General features: G+C 44.4%; 1 protein-coding gene across 6 annotated transcripts in view; it reads left to right on the top strand.

Annotated features, from left to right (window-relative positions):
* FBXW11 (F-box and WD repeat domain containing 11) overlaps window positions 1–19,692 on the top strand; it is a 105,310-nt gene that overhangs the window by 5,874 nt on the left and 79,744 nt on the right. For 2 of the 6 annotated variants that reach the window (XM_084763372.1, XM_084763374.1), the window contains exon 2: window positions 9,949–10,106. The exons of the other annotated variants lie outside the window; for them this stretch is intronic. The gene's annotated coding sequence lies outside the window, so the exon portion shown is untranslated. The remainder of the gene's footprint in view (window positions 1–9,948; window positions 10,107–19,692) is intronic. 6 annotated transcript variants of the gene reach the window in all.

Raw genomic sequence — 19,692 nt, 5'->3', positions numbered from 1 at the left:
TAGATCCTGTTACTTGAGACATTTATAAACTCTGTAGCTACAGTTTTTCCAAATAGTTGATATCTGCTTTTCTTTTCTTTTTTTTTCTGAGACAGGGTCTCTCTGTGTAGCCTTGGCTGTCCTAGACTCACTTTGTAGACCAGGCAGGCCTGGAACTCACAGCAGTCCACCCGCCTCCGCCTCTCGAGTGCTGGGATTAAAGGCATGCGCCACCACGCCCGACTGATATCTGCTTTTCTTTATGATCTGTTTCATTTATAATCAAGATACCTCTTTGTTGCATATTTTCTGTTTTGTTTTTTGTTTTTGTTTTTTTGAGACAGGGTTTCTCCATGGAATAGCCCTGGCTGTTCTGGAACTTGCTCTGTAGACCAGGCAGGCCTGGAACTCACAGTGATCCACCTGCCTCTGCCTCCTGAGTGCTGGGATTAAAGGCGTGTGCCACCATTGCCCCTATTGTTGCACATTTTAAAATACTACTTTGAGAATGACTTTGTATTTGTTGTGGAATACCAATAGTGGAGACCACACCTGTAGTTCATTACAGCACGCACTTTGCTTGAGTTCGTCCCACCTGACCTGGGGGATGATGGTTGGAGGAGGAAGATGGTGGTAGCAGAATAGTTAAGGTTTAAGATTCAGATCCCTCCTGTGTGGCTAACTGAGGCCCAGGTGAGCCACAGGTCCTTCGTGGGACTCTGACTTTCCTAGAGACCTCATAAGTACTCTCCCCCGCCCCCCCTCCACTCTCTTCTCTTTTCTCTCTCTCTCCTCACTCCTCTCTTTACTCCTCCCTCTTCTTACCCATCTCCCTCCTCTCTTCTTAATGCACTCTCCCTTTCTCCAGATCCCTATCATTTTCTAGGGTCTCATGGAACCCAGGCTGGCCTAGAACTTTGTAGCTGAAGGTGGCCTTGAACTCCCAATCTTCTTGTTTCTACCTTGCAAGTGTTGGGGTTATGGGCTTGTGGCACCATCCTTGACAAGGTGGTAAATGAACTTTTTGTTTTTCAAGACTGGATTTGTAGACCAGGCTGGCCTCAAACTCACAGTGATCCACCTGCTTCTGCCTCCCAAGTGCTGGGATTAAAGGTGTTCGCCACCACACCCGGCTGGTAAATGAACTCTTGATTGAGACAATGATTTTATATCTGCTGATAGTGAACAATTTAATTGCCATGTGACTTTCATGGCTTTATATTGGCACAGTGCTAGGCCAGCTTTATGGACCTGTTTTCTAGACTTCTTTGTAACAATCAGCTTTATTATGATGAGATATAACAGCAGTGATCCATTTTAGAAACATTCAGAGTTCACCATGCTGTGTGTCTGGTTTGGTGGATTTCACTGGAAAGAAAGCAAACTGCATTATGCATCACACTGAGTTGGTAGTATGAGGTGATGATGTGAAGGCATTCCTTAGGAAGCACTCAAGAGCTGCAGATTGACGGATGGCTGTTCCTCCCGTGAAAAGATAGCAAAATGCTGCTAACACTTTAAGGATACAGGCCAACAGGCAAGGAAACCAGCCACCAAGACTGACTACCTAAACTTCATTCCCTAGGACTCACATAGATGAAGAAGAGAAGAAATCTCTGGAAATTCCTCCCACCCTTACCTTGGCATGCACTTTTTTTTTCTTTCTTTCTCTCTTTCTTTTTTTTTTTTTTTCAAGACAGGGTTTCTCTGTGTAACAGCCTTGGCTGTCCTAGACTCACTTTGCAGACCAGGCTGGTCTTGATCTCACAGCAATCCGTCTGCCTCCACCTCCCAAGTGCTGGAATTAAAGGCATGTGCCACCATGCCCAGCTAGCATGTAATTTTAAAGAAGTTTAAGGATGCCAGGCTGTTCGTGGTGGCACGCTCCTTTAATCCCAGCACTCAGGAGATAGAGGCAGGTGGATTGCTGTGAGTTTGAGGCCAGCCTCGTCTACAAAGTGAGTCAAGGACAGCCAAGGCTACACAGAGAAACCCTGTTTAAGGATGATAATTCTGTCTCATGGGTGTGAACAAAACTAGCTAGTTACACTTCTACTGAGTTATTAGTTCCTGAAAGATTCCCCTCTGCTAAATGACCTTAAGTGAGTCATTTCCTTTAATCTCTTAAGTGGATGAAGTAATAAAGACTAAAATATAGTGGTCCTTATTAAGGAGGTGCAATATAAATGTTATTTTTAGAGCTATTGAGGTATAGGCAGGCTGCGGAACTAAGGAGATGAAAGAAACTGTTAAGGTAAATGATTGGTTTCCCCTCCTCCCTTCCTGTCTTTGGCTTAGAGAAGCAAGTAGGATTGTGTAGTGAATCTGTCAAGAAGTTGATGTCTGCACCCATCCCCTCATCGCTCTCTGGTGGCTCTAACTCACTAACTGTGCATAAATAGATGCGGGTTTCAGCAGGGCCCAAATAAAATAAACCACATGTGTTTATAGACTCTGACCTGTTTAAAGAGGCCATGGCTCAAATATGTAATCTGTGTGAGAATTTGCAGTAGGCTGGATGTCCTTCAGATTGGACAAGGATGGCCCTGACTGCTCTGGACTGTCCATTAAGTAGAGAACTAACTCAGAATACTCACCAGGTCAGTGACCCAGAGTCTTAGACCCACACATGCATGTTTTTTGGCTGTGCTGTGGGAGCTGTGAGGTGCAGTGCTCTTCGTACGCACCCTGCCATCCTGGGGAGGAAGCGTGTCCCGGCCTTCTGGCTCTGCGTCCCATTCCTCTTCAGTCTCTTTCTGCCCTGCACTTCTTTGTCCCTTTTGAATCTGCCTTTCTTTGCCCTCTGCTCCTGCTTTCTTCTCTTGTGTCCTCCAGTGGAGTTGGGGATCATGGGCCTGCATGCTTTGCTCACACTGTTCCCGGTGTCAGCAGGGGTATAAACTGCCTCGAGGACATTTATTGGAGACGGCTGTTTACTAAAGGTCTTCATCCGTGAGCAGCCTCTGGCTACATTGGCCTTCATTGCCTCCCAGCAATCTTCTCTTTCTCTTCTGCCCAGGAAACATAATAGAGGCCACGTGTTTGCTGTCAGTTTGGGTGGTGGTGGTGGATATCTTCTTTACTTGCATAGCACTACCTCTGTGAACAACCCTTAAATGAATCCCGACATTTGAATTATCTAGTACTTAGCAGAGTCTGTGCTTATGCTGTAGTTACCTGTTTGTGCCCCCCATTAAGGGCGAAGGTCTTCATAGGAGTCTTCACCTTCTTCCCTTCCTCTGGCCACAGCTCCTTCACACAGCAAGTGGCTCCTGTAATAGCGCTTTACTTAGTGGTGGACTACTCTCTGTATCTCAGCCATCTTCTTGTCTGGGAAACTTTACCTGTTCCCGAGTCTCATAGTCGTAACTTTATGGAGTCTTAGCGTCATTGCAGAGTTGCAGTTGTGTCTAAACACCTGCACCAGAAGCTGCAGCTAGTGCTCTGTTTACTGCTTCACCATGTGCGAAGTGTGTGGTAGCCCTGGCTGGCCTGGAATTCGCTCCGTAGATGGCCAGGCTGGCCTTGAACTCAGAGATCTGCCTGCTTCTGCTTCCAAGTGCTGGGATTAAAGGCACGCACCACTTCTGCCTGAGATTGTTTTTTAAAACTGCCGTGATACCTTTTAAGTCTTTTTTTTTTTTTTTTTTGGTTTTTCGAGACAGGGTCTCTCTGTGTAGCTTTACTGCCCTGGACTCACTTTGTAGACCAGGCTGGCCTCGACCTCACAGCGATCCACCAGCCTCTGCCTCCGAGTGCTGGGATTAAAGGTGTGCGCCACCACACCCGGCCTTTTAAATAACTTTAACACAAAGGTGTATATAGAAGAAAAAGACTGATGAGAGAAAATGGAAGGTGGTGTGTGGCACTCATGCTATGCATAGACATGTAACCATCTTTACAGATGTGCATAGGTACAGAGTGATTTATGCATCCTAGACCATCCATTAGCCAAGAACTGAGGAAGCCCCTTTCCTTTTATATCTGTTGCTGAGAATAGTTAGTTAAGCTGCAAGCATTTAGGGAGTGTGACTTAACTAGCAGAAAGGGCGTGGGCTGGAGGGCAAAACACCTGGTTTTTATCAAAGCTCTGCAACTCTGCAATGATGCTAAGACTCCATAAAGTTACGATTATGAGACTCGGGAACAGGTGAAGTTTCCCAGACAGGAAGATGGCTGAGATACAGAGAGTAGTCCACCACTAAGTAAAGCGCTATTACAGGAGCCACTTGCTGTGTGACCTTAAAGGAAGCCTAATAAGGCATGTAGAAACCTGGTTATCCTTCTGAGTTAATGGGAAGGTTTCAAGAGACATGTACTTGAAAGGGCTTTACAGAGGGGGCAGCCTTACTAATGGTACCCGAAAGCCAGGCACCCCTTTTTTATTTTAATGTTTGAGACCGTTGCTAAGTTGTCCAGGCTGTGTCAGTCTCCCCGCCTCCGTGCTAGAGTTACAGGCATAAACAGGCATGGCTGATGCTTTTTTAAAGAAAACACTTTATTATTGTGTGTGCATGTGCGTGACTTGTGTGTATGTGAGTGTTTGTGTTTGTGTGTTGTGAGTGCCATGGGTGTTCATGTGGACTGGTCAAGTTGTGGAGACAATCTGTTCACACTTCGTGGGTTCCAGGAGCTGACCTTGCATTGCATGGCAATCTTATTTACCCTCGGGGCCATCTTGCAGACCTAGCTCTTTTTTGTTTAACTTTAGAAACATTTAAAGTGGTTTAAAAATTTTGAGACAGGTTTCACTTCGTAACCCAGGTTAGCCTTGAACTTGTTAGCTTAGGCTGGCCTTAAACTCATGTCTTCTTGCCTCACCCTCCCATGTGGCTAGGACAGGTGTGTGCTACCATGACAAGCCTTTGGGGGCCTGCATTTCTTTATTGTTATTATTTATTTATTTGGTTTTCTTGAGGCAGAGTTTCTCTCTGTAGCCTTTGCTGTCCTGGGCTTGCTTTGTAGACCAGGCTGGCCTTGAACTCACACATCGATCTGCTTCCCCAAGTGCTGGGATTACAGGCATGTGCCACTGCTCCCAGCTCTAGACCTGCGTTTTATAAAGCAAAATCAGGACAGATGGTGTGGGAAAAGTTAAACTTTTTTCCCCCATGAGTTGTGCATGTGTTTATTTGTAAAGCTATTTGCATGTATATGCATTTATTTTTAGAGGCCTAACATTTAGTTGCTTTTAGTCCATAGATATAGTGAGTCATTCTGAGGGAAATGATACATTTACAGTATCCACAATGGTTTGGAAAATATGGGAGGTACATGATGTTTAGTGGGAACTATCAGTTATTCTGATCAGACCTGTGTAGCGCAGAGAGAAACGCCTACCTCCACCCCTGCTTGTGTTGGGCAGGAGACTGGCCATTAGTGTGTGTGAGCATTGACTGTGCTGACTAAGGTTTCACTGGTTTAGGGTGTTCTGTGCAGTGAAGGTTTTTGATTCTTGGCAGAGCTGGTGATTCTGGCCACTATTTGAATAAGCTGCGTTTCCTTCCAGGTTGAATTGTTGTTAATTGAATTAGTTGACAATAGGGGAAAACCTGTTGGTCAAGAAGAGCTCCCTTCTGTTAAGTTTCTGCTTGATCACAATTGCTTAACAGGAAGTTTGTCTTTCTAGGCAAATGAGAGACAGACTGGGAGGACCTGACAATCCAGTTGCTGTGTCTAACCTTGGCCTTACTGTTTTAGCAAATGTTAACTTTTTTTTTTTAAAGATTTATTTATTTATTTATTTAGCTTGGCAGTGGTGGCGCACGCCTTTAATCCCAGCACTCGGGAGGCAGAGGCAGGCAATCTCTATAAATTCTAGGCCAGCCTGGTCTACAAAGTGAGTCCAGGACAGCTGCAGTTACACAGAGAAACCCTGTTTTGAAAAACAAAAAACAAACAAATAAACGAAACCTCCAAAAAACCAAAACAAAAAAAGAGATTTATTTATTTGTTATTATTATACAGTGCTCTGCCTGTGTGCACATCTGCAGGCCAGAAGGGGGCATGAGATCACTTTGTAGATGGTTGTGAGCCACCATGTGGCTGCTGAGAATTGAACTCAGGACCTCCGGAAGAGCATACAGTGCTCTCAACCTCTGAGCCATCTCTCCAGCCCCAAATGTTAACTTTTGTATAGAGTTTTGTGATGTCAGCAGGAAAATTGTTTAGAAAATTCCTTCTTATGGTTAGGCAACATAAAAGCCTTCACAGGCCAGAGTGCTGTGAGGTAGAAATTAATAAGACATTAACAAGAAAAATGGAGGAGAAAAGGGAAAATGCTCGCTTGTGAGTAGAGAAGTGAGCAGATATAATGTGGGAACTGGTTTCCAGGAGAAAGACCCTGCTTTACAGAAGGGAAAGCCAAGTGTGGGCTCTACACAACACCTTTTTAACTTTTTAGAAATTAAGCCGAGAACTTTTAGCAACTTGAAAGAACTGACTGCTCTTTTCAAAGGACCTGAGTTCACTTCCCACAACCACATGGTGGCTCACAACCATCTATAATGTGATCTGGGGTCCTCTTCTGTCTTGTAGGTGCACATGCAGGCAGACTACTGTATACATAATAATAAATAATAAATCTTAAAAAAAAAAAAGAAATGATAATACAACTAGGCATGGTGGAGCACACCTATAATCCCAGCACTCAGGGAGGCAGAGGCAGGTGGATCTCTGTGAGTTCGAGGCCAACTTGGTCTACAAGTGAGTCCAGGACAGCCAAGGCCACACAGAGAAACCCTGTTTTGAAAAACCAGAATAAAGGGCTGGAGAGATGGCTCAGAGGTTAAGAGCACTGGTTGCTCTTCCAGAGGTCCTGAGTTAATTGAGTTCAATTCCCAGCACCACATGGTGGCTCATAACTATAGTGGGATCTGGTGCCCTCTTCTGATGGGCAAGCACATGTGCAGGCAGAATATTGTATACATAATAAATAAATCTTTAAAAAAAAAAGTGATAATACCTGAGAGGCAGAAGCTGGTGGATCTCTATGAGTTTGAGGCCAACCTGGTCTACTGTGCAAGTTCCAGGACAGCCAAGGCTACACAGAGAAAACCCTGTCTCAATGCCCCCCACCTTCACCCCACCCCCAAATGATAAAATATACTTTGGTTGTCTGCAAAGAGACAAGGATAACTCAGTCCTCACTCTCTTAGCCGTCACTTGTTAATCTTCTGCAGAGCTCGCCACCAGTTAGGCATTGTCCAGAGACTTCTTTGAAGGAAGGGTGAAAAATTAACTCACCAGGACAGGCAAAGGCCAGAGAGGATTCGGCAGTATGAGAATAGAGTTGGCTGTTTGCTGTGTCCTGTCTTGCAGTTTGGTTGTAAGTTGAACTTTGAAAAAGCAGAGTATGTTCTTTTAGCAACTAGCTACAGTGTCGTTCACTGGATACTTTGTCACACCTGGATTTCCAGTCTAATTAATTAATTAAGACAGGTTTCATGTATCCTAGGCTGGCTTTGAATTTGCTGTGTAGCCACAGATGCCCTTGAACTTCTGATCCTCCTGCTCCCACCTCCAGAGTCCTGGGCTTACAAGGATCTGCACCTGGTTAATGCAGTGCCAAGGACAGACCCTGGGACTTTGAATTCTAGGCAAACCCTCTGCAACTGAGCCACATCCTCAGTTGGCATTCTGACTTAGTGACATCAGCTAGTGAGGAACAGCTTGGCCTTTTTTTCTTTTGCTGTGGTGCTTTACTTGCATGCTTTCTTCAAGTTGTGAGGACTGTGGTGTTTGCATCTGGTCAACTGTGGTACAGTTACTCAGAGACAGGGCATTCAGTGCCCAGAGTGTGAAAATCAGTACATCCGTCATCATCACCGGCACTGTTGCTGCATCTGAGAAGTTAGGTCACTTGAGTTGAGAAGGGAACGTAATTTGCTACTAGCACAGAAGAGGACTCCGCTCTGCTATGACATTAGTGCTTGGGACCTTGGAAGTGCATGTCTCTTTGGTAATGGGGTGCCTTTTAATGTGGAATAATTTGTGGAGTTTGCACTCTTTCTGTCACCAGGCTGAAATTCTCACCCTTGTGTAATTTTGTAGTTCTTATTAACTTAGGGCCTTTTGAAATTATTTATTTCTTCTGTCCTGAGAATAATGCGTTTTCTGACCCTTGTACTTAAGAAGCAGCTGTGCTTTGAAAACGGTGTGAGCTTTACCTCCTTTAGATGGGGGACTTGAGAAGTTCTTGTGAATTAGTATGGGTTCTCGTGCGTGTGCCCCTTCCCTCCCTCCCTCCCTCCCTCCCTCCCTCCCTCCCTCCCTCCCTCCCTCTCTCTCTCTCTCTCTCTCTCTCTCTCTCTCTCTCTCTCTCTCGTTTCTCTGTGTAGCCCTGGCTGTCCTGGAACTCATTCTGTAGATCAGGCTGGCTTGAGCTCAGATCTACCTGCCTCTACCTCTGAGCTGGGATCAAAGGCGTGCGCCACTACCTGTTTTAAAAATGGTCATTAATGTACAAGGCTTGGCTCATCAGCAGCCTTAGGTATTTAATACTGCAGGAACACTTTGGCAGTAGTGTGACAAGTAAATTCAGTCTTCATTTTCTTGCTGGTCGTCTGTCCTATTTAGTGTCTTTTCTCTTTTTCTTATAGTTTGTTAGAATTTGCAGTCTATGTTAATAGGATTTGTATTGACTGTAATGTTTATAAATTTACAAATTTAAGTTTGTAAATTATTGATTTAGTGTTCTTTATTGTTTCTTTGGTTTACTTGATTAGCTATTGTGGGGTATTGGCCTTTTTGAACTGTAAATTCACACTTATATTGTCATATATTTAAGAATGTTCTGTTTTTCAGCTGAACATCAATGTTTGAGTAACATAATATAGGTTTGATGTCTTTTCAGCAGCAAACCAAATGATTTCCTTGCTAGATATGTCAGTAAATATTGGGAGATATTTAAACCCTCCCTTATTTTCATTTTGGCTGGCAAAATGCTTTTGTAATGGCGGAAGAGCTGTCCTAGAAACCTGACAGGAGGTTCATTGTATTGAATGATCAGGGACAGTTTATGTGGACCGTTGAGTGAGTTTTTAGTTGCTCTCATTTGTAGATTGTTTGGTATTTATCATGAGTAAATACTAACATTAGCCGCATTCGTTATTTGTCATGTAGAGTCCTTCTGTCTGCTGAGGTGAGGGGTACTGCTCCAGGCCCTCATGTCCTTCTGTCTGCTGAGGTGAGGGGTACTGCTCCAGGCCCCTCATGTCCTTCTGTCTGCTGAGGTGAGGGGTACTGTTCCAGGCCCCTCATGTCCTTCTGTCTGCTGAGGTGAGGGGTACTGCTCCAGGCCCTCATGTCCTTCTGTCTGCTGAGGTGAGGGGTACTGTTCCAGGCCCCTCATGTCCTTCTGTCTGCTGAGGTGAGGGGTACTGCTCCAGGCCCTCATGTCCTTCTGTCTGCTGAGGTGAGGGGTACTGCTCCAGGCCCTCATGTCCTTCTGTCTGCTGAGGTGAGGGGTACTGCTCCAGGCCCTCATGTCCTTCTGTCTGCTGAGGTGAGGGGTACTGCTCCAGGCCCTCATGTCCTTCTGTCTGCTGAGGTGAGGGGTACTGCTCCAGGCCCTCATGTCCTTCTGTCTGCTGAGGTGAGGGGTACTGCTCCAGGCCCCTCATGTCCTTCTGTCTGCTGAGGTGAGGGGTACTGCTCCAGGCCCCTCATGTCCTTCTGTCTGCTGAGGTGAGGGGTACTGCTCCAGGCCCCTCATGTCCTTCTGTCTGCTGAGGTGAGGGGTACTGTTCCAGGCCCCTCATGTCCTTCTGTCTGCTGAGGTGAGGGGTACTGCTCCAGGCCCTCATGTCCTTCTGTCTGCTGAGGTGAGGGGTACTGCTCCAGGCCCCTCATGTCCGAGGCCCGGGCCTCAGATCCACCATCCCATCGGCCCATGTTTCCATTCTTGGTGGCTGTCATTTGCCGCTGGTGCCATGGTGGGTGTATGGATTGCTCTCTGTCTTCCAACAGTTGCCGAAGTGCATGTTTGGGATTTTGTTGAAGAAAGCTGGATACAATAAACGGAAAGGATCTTGGAAGATGCTTGACTGCTGTCTTTTCTCAGACTAGTCTGAAAGGGAGTGCCCCATTCATTCAGTGGTGGATCTGAAGTGCAAAATGCTTCCCAGGTAAGCCATTGCCCGTGTTGCTTTGTTTTGTGGAACTCACCTCACTGAAAGAAACTTTAAAAAAATATTTTCAAAGGTGGATATTGTGGCTCACACCTGTAATCCCAGTCTTTGGGGGGGTCAGGCAGGAGGAGGATTGCTATAGGTTGGAGGCCAGCCTGGGCTACAGAGTGAGACTGGTGTTTCAAACAACAACAAACCTTTTCTTTTCCCCCATTGCTAGGAAAGACATATTGGATATCCTAGAAAGACATTGGATATTTGTGCTTAGTGTCGTGTGTGTGTGTGTGTGTGTGTGTGTGTGTGTGTGTATGTATGTATGTGAGTGTGTGTGTGTGTATGTGAGTGTGTGTGTGTGTGTGAGTGTGTGTGTGAATGTGAGTGTGTGTATGTGAGTGTGTGTGTGTGTGTTTGTGTGTGTGTGTGTGTGTGTGTGAGAGAGAGAGAGAGAGAGAGAGAGAGAGAGAGAGAGAGAGAGAGAGAGAAGGCACTATGGCAGAATTACCCAAAAAAACCCAAAAAAACAAAAACCCTGCATAAATGTAAGAAGTACAGTTATGGGCTTAAATATCTTCTAGTCAGAATCTCAAGAGAGACTATTGTAAAGAGGACTTTGGGGTATCAGAGAGGGTAGCGTCTAAAACAGTGGCCGTTTTCCTGAGTGATTAATTGTTGCTACCGAGCCAGATTATTTTTGTAGATGCCATGTGAAGTGGTGGTCTGTCGTGAGGACTCCTGCTCTAGAGGGTCTTGTCAGGAGCAGGCACTCTCTGCAGCAGCTGTTGAGAGCATTGCTAACCTGGCACGTTTATTTAGACTGGATTTCACACAGTGGGGTGACATGCAGATGTTCTGAGGAAGGAAGAGCAGGCTACCTAGTGCATACACTAGTAAATGGCAGAGCCACATTCTGCCCTGGATCTTTATGTTCAGTGAAGTTTGTACATAAGCCTTTTGGATTTTCATTTTTCTTTTTCTTTTCTTTTTTTGTTTTTTTTTAAAACAAATGTGTGTGTGTGTGTGTGTGTGTGTGTGTGTGTGTGTGTAGGTGCTCATTGTGTCTTTTTCTGGGGTGAGGGTTGAATATGAAGGCCAGGTTGATGGCAATTGTCTTTCTCCTTTTTTGTTTTGTTTTGTTTGTGTTGTTTTTCAAGACAGGGTTTCTCTGTGTAGCCTTGGTTGTCCTGGTCTCCCTTTGTAGACCAGGCTAGCCTCGAACTCACAGAGATCTGCTTGCCTCTGCCTCCCTGAGTGCTGGGATTACAGGCGTGCACCACCACATCTGGCTCTCTTCATTTTTTTTTCTTTTTAAAATTATTTTTATGTGCATTGGTGTTTATCCACATGTTTGTGTGATACAGTATGTCTGTGTGCAGGTGTCAGATCCCATGGAACTGGAGTTACAACCAGTTGTAAGCTGCCATGTGGGTGCTAGGAATTGGATCTGGGTCCTCTGGAAGAACAGCCAGTGTTCTTAACCACTGCTCCAGCCCCGAGTGTCTTTCTCAATAGCTCTTTTTCTCCCTTGAGACAGATTTCTCTGTGTAGCCTTGACTGTCCTGGACTGGCTTTGTAGACCAGGCTGGCCTCCAACTCACAAGACCCACCTACCTCTGCCTCCCGAGTGCTGGGATTACAGGAGTGCATGGCTGTGCCTGGCTGGTCTCAATAGCTCTTCTACCTTAGTTTTGAGATAGGGTCTCCTGATGAACCCAAGCTCACTGGTTTTGCTATGCTGGTCAGGAGACCAGTGCTCAGATAGTATGTGTCACCGCGGGCTTTGAGGTGATTTTTATTTATTTTTGTTGTTTTAATTTATGTGGGTAAGGATCAAATCAGGTCCTCATGCTTGTGCCACAAGTACTCTATTGACTGGGTCATCTCCAGCCCCTCACAGTGGGTTTTCACTTGGAGAACACATGCTAGCTCATTGTCTGGCATGATATTTGTCCTAGTCAGGGTTACCATTGCTATGATGAAACATCATGACCAAAAGCTATTTGCTTTCACACCACTGTTCATCATTGAAGGAAACAAGACAGGATCTCAAACAGGGTAGGAGCCTGTGCAGAGGCCACGGAGGAGTGCTGCTTACTGACTTGCTGCTCATGGCTTGCTCACCCTGCTTTATTATAGAACCCAGGACCACCAGGGTGGCCCCACTTACAAAGGGCCAAGCCCTCCACCATCAGTCACTAATTAAGAAAATGCCTTCCTTATCGGCTTGCCTATAGCCCAATCTTCTGGATGCATTTTCTCAGTGGAACCTCTCTCCTGTCTAGTGACTCCAACTTGTGTCAAGTTGACATAAACCTAGCAACACAGTATTTTGGTAAGTTCTGGTGTTCTGCTTCCTTTGTGAAAATTCAGCAGATCTTAAGTCAGTTCTTCGGGTGAATATGAAAGTAATTAAGGAACACAAGAGAGGCACAGTACATTAAAATGCAGTGTGTTACGTACAGGGAACTCCAGTGAATTCAACTCATTCCTTTTTGGTATTTATTGCTTTACTCAGTTTACAGCTCACATGCATACACTTCTTTTGACCTGTCATCTGTCAGCCTGACAGGATAGGTCAAGTGATTCTTGAAAACACAACTTTTTCATTATTTAACATTCCTTCTAGATTGTTCACACCCTATACTGTTTTAAAACTTTCTGTTATAGACTGACATTCTGACTTCTTTGAATTGGATTTCTTTTCATTTGGTAATATTCTAGGTAAGCATTTCCCATCCCACCTTAAGAGCTGTGGTTGTCGGCTGGTGTAGTGGAGAGAAGAGCAGGTAATAGTCACTGGGCACTTATTCTCTATAAAGATTAGTCTAGTAGTTTTTTTTTCCTGCACACTCCCCCCCTTTTGTTTTAGTCTAGTTACTTTTTACATATAAACTCATTGTATCTTTACAATAACCTGGTAAGGTAAGAGCCCTTGGTGTTTCATTGCTGAGGGAACCAGTGGATAGAGTGGTTAAATACTGTGCTCAAGAGCAGAGGTGAGAGAGGAATCCAGGCAGCATGATTCAGAGAATGCACCGCTATCCTCTGTGCTCTTGTTTAGAGCATTAGCTCGTCATGAGTACACAGGCCAAAATCTTGTCTAACACTGTATACAGTTTTCTTACTTTTAGAAATAATTGAAGCTGGGTGTGGCAGCTCCTGCACCTGTAATCCCAGATGGGAGGCTGGTTGTGAGTTCCTAAGCCAGCCTGGGCTATAGAGAATGATACTGTCTCAATAAAAAACAAGAGGAGACAGCTGGTAAATGTTTTACCCTTGGAAAAGTTTAGCTCTCAGGTTCCATTAACCATCTAGGCTCTCAAGTCTTTCCCAAGAAAACCCTAATAGTGTGAGTTTGAGATCGTTTTTCAGAACAGTGCTGTGTCGTTAACCGTCTGCCATGATCAAGATGTTTGAAATCTGTGCTGGCAATTAGCAATTGTCAAAGTGTTTGCTTTCTGCTTTTTGTTTTTGAGACTGGGTCTTGCCTCATAGCCCTGGCTACATTGAGCTTGTGATCCTTCTGTGTAGTCATCTGGAGTGCTAGAATTACAGGTGTGTGTCAGCGTGTTGGCATATGTAACAATTTTGAAATGTAACTAAATTTATGTTTAAATAGCCACATGTAAATTTAGAATTTGTCGTCATTCAAGATGATGTCTTTAGCACCCTCTGATCCTGTTAGTGTGCTCAAAGTGTGTCTTTATCCTAGGGATGGGTAACAGCAGCAGCTTTACAACACTGTGTAAGGCCAGAACTAACTTACAAGTTCACAGTGATTGCATGTATGTTGGCATGATCAGTATATTCTTTTCTTTCCTCTTTTGAGACAGAGTCTCATGCAGCTAGCTCTCAGGCTGGCTTTGCACCCACCACATAGCTGAGGACGGCCTTGAGCTTGTTTGTGATGTTTCTGCATCCACTTGCAAGTGCTGAGAATTACTGGCTTGTACAACTGTACGGTTTTATGTGATGGTGGGCACCAAACCCAGGGCTTCTGTACATGCTAGGCAAGCACTCTACCATTAGCCCAAGTATTCTCTCAAGAAAGATTTGCTTGATGCTAATTTATATGCTAATTTAATTCTGAGGGGCCTATAGACTGCACCCAATATGACTACAGCATTCTCTTTCTGTAGGTAAACTACCTAGCACAATGGTTCTCAGCTATGAGTCTCAGCCCTTTGGTGCGGGTGGTGAACAGCCTTTTCACAGGGTTCCTGTGGCAGCTGTCCTGCATATCAGACAGTTCCTTTGCCATTCATAACAGTAGCAAAATTGCAGTTATGAAGTAGCAACAAAAATAATTTTATGGTTGGAGTTTACCACAACATTAGAATCTGTATTAAAGGGTCACAGCAGTAGGAAAGTTGAGAATCACTGGCCTAGCAGGCCATATCATGGGCCCAATCTGTTAGTCTGCTAAGGAAGATATCTGCTGGATGGGTAGAGACAACCTCCCCCCCCCCCTTTTCCACTTTCCAAATTACTTTCTAATTAAGGCATTCAGGGTTTTGCGTTTTCCTCCCCTCCCCCACCTTAATTTTTGGTTTTGGTTAGGATTTTGTATGTAACCCAGGCTGGGCAGGAACTCCTTCACCATCCTCGGTGCTGCATTTAAGCTGCTACAGAGCAACTGGGGCTTTTAACATATTCGGCTTGAATGTACTTTTTGACTTAGAAGTCTTAGAAGTCCTCTCTCTCTCTCTCTCTCTCTCTCTCTCTCTCTCTTTCTTTCTTTCTTTCTTTCTTTCATGTGTATGTGTGTTAAACATTCACATGTATATCCGTGTATATCTGTGTGTGTGTGTGTGTGTGTGTGTGCGCGCGTGCGCGCATGTGTGTTCATGCAGAGGCCGGAAGTTGATGTCAGATGTCTTTCTCTGTTACTTTCCACTTTATATACTTAAGTTCTCATTACTGTAAGTTTCTCTGAATCCAGAATGCATGGATTGGCTAGTCTAGTTAGCTAGCTTGTTCCAGGGACCTGGTTTCCATTCACCCGTGCTGGGATGCAGACTCCTCTCTTCCAGCTTGGAGGAAAAGAGGTGCCCCCCACCCCCAGCCATTTTTCCGCCTCTGGCCCCTGATTTTGCATCGAGTTCCTTTGTCACTGCTGTGACCCATTTTCTGTCCACTTTCCACTCGTACGGAGATCGTTGACTTACTAAGCTTATGTAACTTGGTCCTATAGTGTGCTGTAAATAGGAACATACTCAGAGGACCACACACCCAGTGGTACGTTCTCTCTGCATTACAGCGGACTGTTCAGTGCAGCTTGCTTTCAGCCTACTGAGTCATTACTTTTCATTTTTTCCCCTTCTGTTCTTGAAGTGGAAAAGGTAACACAGTGAATTGGTATTTCAGGAAGTTACCTTGGCAAGTGGATGCAGGATGAGAGACTAAAAGCCAAGACTTGGGCTTAGTGAGCCGTGCTAAAAGTGAGCCGGAGGGCTTATATACAGGCTGTGGCTTTGTGAAAATTGTAGGCGACGGGTCTACAGAGGGGTCGGTTGTTGTTGTTTTAATGTATTTTTACTTCATGTGCACTGGTGTTCTGCCTGCATGTGTGTGTGTGTGTGTGTGTGTGAGAGAGAGAGAGAGAGGGTGTCGGAGCCTCTGGAACTAGACTTACAGACAGCTGTGAGCTGACGTGTGGGTCTGAGAATTGAACCCAGGGCCTCTAGAAGAGCGGCCAGTGCTCTCAGCCACTAAGCCATCTCCAGCCCAGGGATTGGTTTTAGTAGCAGGGCAACTGAGAAGGAATATCATGAGTTTTTTCTTTTGCCTTGAGCCCTTGGATAGATGTTTGCTTTCTTCCTCAGGATGGGTAATACTGTAATAAAATATGAGATTAGGGGAGAAGAAAGAATGAGTTTATGTTGGGCAAGATTACTAATGAGTTGGATTCACCCATAGCGGTATGTATGCAATATTGGTCTGAGCTCACCATATAGTGAAATTTCAGAGCCTTTGCCTTCATGTAGTAACTTTTTTATTTGTTTTTTTTGTTTGTTTGTTTGTTTTTTTGTTTTTTTGAGACAGAGTTTCTCTATGTAGCCTTGGTTATCCTAGACTCGCTTTGTAGACCAGACTGGCCTTCAGCTCACGGCGATCTTCCTGCCTCTGCCTCCCAAGTGTTGGGATTAAAGGCGTGTGCCACCACAGGGTTTTCTCTTTGTAACCTTGGCTGTCCTGTACTTGCTTTGTAGACTAGGTTGGCCTCGAACTCACAGCGATCCACCAGCCTCTGCCTCCCTAGTGCTGGGATTAAAGGCGTGCGCCACCACCACTCGGCCAACTTTTTAAGTAGAATTATGAGGTTACTCAAACACAGCATACAGGAATGGGCTGTGATGTTGACCAGCAGGTGTGGTCACACTTCTCTCTCATCCGGATTTCCCAACAGCCCTCTCATTCCTGTTTCCAGTTCACTGATGAGATCATCACACTTAGTTGGGACTTTCTCACGCCAACTGGCTAATCAATAGAGGCTCAGTTTTTTTTTTTTTAAAAGATTTATTTATTATGTATACAGTGCTCATCAGATCATATTATAGGTGGTTGTGAGACACCATGTGGTTGCTGGGAATTGAACTCAGGACCTCAATTTTATTTTATTTTATTTTTTGGTTTTTCAAGACAGGGGTTTTCTGTGTAACAGCTCTGGCTGTCCTGAAACTGGCTCTGTAGACCAGGCTGGCCTCGAACTCACAGAGAGCCACCTGCCTCTCCCTCCCAAGTGCTGAGATTAAAGACATGCGCCACCACTGCCCGGCTCATTCACTCAATTTTAATTCTGTATCTGGTTACTAAAACAAGAGAAAAATAACCTGAGAAAAGATGGCAAAGAGATATCTGCCCTCCTAGATAGCCTCAATTCTGAGTGTTTTTCACCTAGCTCTGGTGAGTGCAACTATAGTATTTTAAAAGACATTTTAAACATCACAACATGAAGCCTAAATACAAGTCAGCTATTTTATCTACTTGTCAGTTAAAGAAACAGCTGTTCGAGTTCTGGAGCCAAAATTAGCTGTGTGGGACTAACTGAGAAGCTATGTTGGCCTCTGGTGTAGCACTTCCTTCAGGGAGTTAATTTTGAGACACAGTCTCCCTGTGTAGTTCATGCTGACCTCACATTTCACCACTAAGTGGTGGTTTTCAACCTTCCTAATGCAGTGACGCTTCAATACAGTTCCTTATGGTGAGGTGACCCCGCCACCATTACATCGTTCTGTTGCCACTTCATGTCCATAATTGGGCTACTGTAATAAAGGGCGATGGAAATATCTGATGTGCAGCCCCTTGATCCACAAGTTGAGAACCACTGCTTTAGGGGATTAAAAAAAAAAAAGGAGAGATTTATTTGTTTTTATGTTATGTGTATGGGTGTTTTTGCCTGTATGTATGTGTACCACATGTGTGCAGTGCCCACAGAGGCCAGAAGAGGAGGTAGAGATGGTTATGAGCTGCCATGTGGGATCTGGGAACTGAACCTGGGTAAGAGCATCAAGTGCTCCCAACTGCTGAGTTCTCACACCCTCCTTAAGGGACTCCTCCCACCCCCCAGACAGGGTCTCTCTGCGTAGCCTTGGCTGTTCCTGCACTTGCTTTGTAGACCCGGCTGGCCTTGAACTCACAGAGATCCCCCTACCTCTGCCTCCCAGAGTGCTGGGACTACAGACGTGTGCTACCACACCCGGCTCTCCTTAAGGGACTTTAAAAAATTATTATTATAGTTCTTTTTTTAAGACATGCACATTTATTTTATTACACATAAATAAAATAAACTACATACAGCAGAAAGAACCACAAAGCAATCAGGAATTATATACATGTTACTTTTATAGTGATTTAGCTATTTGTATTTGGCAAACTTGAAATAAACATTTCCTATCTTGATGAGTTTAAAATTCTGGATGAAAATCACTATCTACTATATCTCATCTCTATCAACTTAAAACAGCTATCTAGACCTAAAAACATCTTAACCCCTAAGCAACTAAGCTTAATTGTAAGACTAAACTATCTGGTCTTCAACCCCATCAGAGACTTAAGAAGGAATAAAACTTAATTAGCTGAGTGAACTGGAAGTTCAGGTTAGCAGCTTCCAAATTGAAAAAAATGACAGATACAATTTACTGCCTGAAAAGCCACCCAAAACTCTCTATTACATTGGAGCATCCTCTTCTGCCTTGGGGCCCAGTATATCTGACAGACATATTTGGGAGGCAGGCACTATTGAGTATTGAGGACTTGCTTACCCTGTCTTGGCAGACTTTCGCCGCCAACTCTACCTGCATCCAAGCTTGCCCATTTTTAGGCAGAATTCTGTCAGTGGCAGAAACAAGGACATTTTTCCTAGTGGCTGGTTTGCCACATTTGAAGCCATCTCCATAAGGAGGTTCTTTGATGCTCATCATCTTCTTTGAGGAAGGCTAAGTGTTGCCAGGAGTTAACCTGTCTTGTCAAAGAATTTTTAGAATAATAAAAACATCTTTAAATGTCATATTCTGTAGGTCTCTGAAGGTTTTGAAGACCTTTCCTTAAGGGACTTTAACACAATTCTTTTTACTACATGTTAATTCTACCTTAATCCTTAAGACTGTTGGAGATGGCCATCAATACTTGACACATTTTAAAGTAAATTATATATATCTGTGGCATGAGCCATAAAGTACACAATGTAAAAGAAAATGCAAGGCTCTTATTCTGTACTCACATATAACCTGTTTCTATATATGTATGTATACTTTTTATTAGTAGTAATGTTTTTATTATTGTTGTTATTTTGAGATGAAGGTCTCATTATGCAGTCCTGGCTAGCTTGCAACTTGCCATGTAGGCCAGGCTGGCCTTGAACACTAAGCTCTGCCTGCTCTTGCCTCTTGAGTGCTAGGATTAAAGGCATGCTCTGTCATGCATGGCCTGAACCTTATTGTTTGTTTGCCTGCACACATTTCTGTGTACCACGCTTATGTGCATGGTAATTGAGGTCAGAAGAGGGCATTAGATTCCCCCAGAAGTGTAGTTGCAGACAGTTGTCAGTCACTATGGAGGTGCTGGGAATTGAACCCAGGTCCCTGTGAGCCATCTGTTCAGCCCCTGAATCTTACCTATTTTAATGTAAAATATGATGTGATCATCTTACCTATCAATTCCCAAAGGGCTCTCGTTATCACATAAATAAGCTGTAATTTGTGTAACTAGTCTGGACTGATGGATGGTATGTGGATCATTTTCAGTCTTTTGCTATAACTTAGAGTGCTGTAAGATAACTTTGTACATATGCCATTTCACATATGAAGTAGTATATCTTTAGGGCAGATTCTGAGGAGGGGTGGGGTAAATAGGCACACTGAGAGGTGTGGCCTTGGGCCAGGGTTTATCTCAGTGGCTTGCCTAACGTGTACAGGGACTTGTGTTTGATCCTCAGTGTTGTACCTCACACAGGCTTTGCCTCGGACTGCATTTATTTCCTGTTCTCTAATGGTGTTAAGTGAACTTCAAACTGGAAGTTAAAAAAGTTGTTGTCCTCCTGTCCAGCCCCCAAGCCCAGGGCCTTCTGCTTTTTGGGTAGTTGGTC

This window comes from Acomys minous, assembly GCF_964271855.1.
Source record: "Acomys minous genome assembly, chromosome: 16".
In the NCBI taxonomy this organism is placed as follows: domain Eukaryota; kingdom Metazoa; phylum Chordata; class Mammalia; order Rodentia; family Muridae; genus Acomys; species Acomys minous.
The sequence above is the reverse complement of the archived record's forward strand: the minus strand, read 5'-3'. Positions and strand labels throughout refer to the sequence as shown.